This window comes from Drosophila elegans, unplaced genomic scaffold (assembly GCF_018152505.1).
Source record: "Drosophila elegans isolate 14027-0461.03 unplaced genomic scaffold, ASM1815250v1 contig_149, whole genome shotgun sequence".
In the NCBI taxonomy this organism is placed as follows: Eukaryota; Metazoa; Arthropoda; class Insecta; order Diptera; family Drosophilidae; genus Drosophila; species Drosophila elegans.
Window position 1 is genome coordinate 25,048,613 of NW_024545513.1, and position 2,092 is coordinate 25,050,704.

The 2,092-nt window shown below is 28.3% G+C and overlaps 1 long non-coding RNA gene across 1 annotated transcript; it reads left to right on the plus strand.

The window, feature by feature from the left end:
• Positions 1-707: 707 nt before the first annotated feature.
• On the plus strand, positions 708-1,707 carry LOC121466753. The gene is made up of 3 exons (XR_005976944.1): positions 708-722; positions 1,064-1,085; positions 1,187-1,707. It is a non-coding gene; the product is annotated as an uncharacterized LOC121466753 (long non-coding RNA).
• The last annotated feature ends 385 nt before the right edge of the window (positions 1,708-2,092 follow it).

Here is a 2,092-nt window from a genome sequence, read left to right on the forward strand (position 1 = left end):
TTTGTGAAATCGTCCCTTCTACTACAATGCATAAAAAAGCCTTCTTTTGCAATGTAAAAAAAAAAAATGAAACCCGAACGATGCCGATCGTCCGATATTTTTGAGATTGTGTTTTTCACCGAAAATCTCGCTTACCAATGAACGCAAAAAGAAGTCTTGTTTTGGAATGGACAAAAAAATGGGAAACAAATGTAATCTATTTTTCTTAATGAACAGCAGCGACGTAAATATATACACTTTTTATCTTTATAAACAATATCAGAACGCTTTGTTATGTTGGTGGTATATGACTTGTTAAACTTTTTCTAAAATTAATTCTGTAAAAATATTAATATTTAACTTTATTAATAATAATATTTAATATATTTTATAATGTATTAGAAAATTATTAATTTGACGCAGTTTTTTATATATTTTAATTTTAGGTAATAATATATACAAGATTACAATGATTCCTTTTTAAAGCGTTTTGAATTATTATTTTACATTTGCCGGCGCTATAGTTTCCTCCGCCACTGTATACACAAGGAGTAACCGAACAAAACGGTACTCTAAAAAGCAAACGACAAGAACAAAAGGGAAAAGGCAAGAAAGCGCGCGGCCTTTTTCGTTTCTTTTGCATTTCTCGCCACTTGCATTTTGATTTTCAATTGAAATAGCTGGTGTTTGATTTGATTTGTGAATTGTGAAATTTATATATTCTTTGCGGTTTTAATTTTCAGGTAAGTATAGTGTTGATATAAACAAACTATAAAGGAGTTCCAATACTGTTCATAAAATAACATGAACCAAACAATAGATTAATTAAAACAATATGTGATGTGTACCTGTGCCAAAAAAACATTAAATTTATAAACACTTATTAACAATCTTATATACAGTGTACGGTCAAAACAAATTGTTCCTAAAACTGTGTGTGGCTGTTAATCAAATAACTAAAAATAATTATTTATTTGAGCGTACACTGCAATAAGACTTCAGTTTTATTTAATAATAAATACATATCCATAAATTCTGTTAATTTAATTAATGCGTTTTAAATATTATTTTCGTTTAGTTCCAGAAGAACTAGTTCAAAACAAAAGGTAATTTTTATATATTTCATAAATTTAAATTTTGTGTTTTTTGAACTCGTTTCGTTTATTTGTGTGCTCTCTTTTTCTCTCTTCCTTTTACTTCTACCTAGGGTGGACTTACATCTACATAAAAGTTGTGTTTTATTAGGGTGGACCTAAGAACACAAATTAAGTGAACAAAAATTTAAGAAAAATAAACATAAATTTAAATAAATAAACATTACATAAATAAAAAAATTTAATAACTTAATTGAAAAAAATATTATACAAAACAAACATAACTAATATAATTTAAAATGAGGGGAATGTCGCGGTCAAATATTCATCGCTTAACGAAAAAACAAAAGGAAGAGCTTCAGCAATCGGCTGCTAGAGCTCTTACTTTTGATACAGAAAATAATTCTGGAAATGAATGCCTATGTGAACCCGAATCGGATAAAAGTGCATCAAACTATTCTTATGAGTATGATACCTATGAATCTCCGTGAAAAATTATTAGAATGGTACCATAATAATAACGTTACTAGAGTTCATATTGATGCACTTTTAAAAACTTTTGAATTCGGAAAATCTAGATCTTCAATAGGATATTAAGTCCAAGTTTGATAATGGAGCTTAATTATGGCGGTACTAGGGACAGTACCTACATTCATTTAAATGGAACATTATTCGGTAAGTGTTTTACAAACTTACAATCATATTTTAATAAAATTACATATTTCCTTCTCATTATTATATTTTATATTATATTTTCTCATTATTATATTTTCAGAGTCACAAAGAAGGGACGGTTACCGCTTCACCGACCATATTAAAGACCTTCGACTGGCCTTCTCTAGGGCCAAAAATAAAACTTACAAGGCTAAAAGTTTGGCCAAAAAGATGAGAGAGGACGAAAACGGCCAGGAGTAATACAATAAGTTTTAAAGCATGTATATATTAAAAAAAATTAAATAAATAAAAATTGGAATTGAAAAAAGAAACGGTTCCCAATAGCTTTTTTGGGAAGGATAATA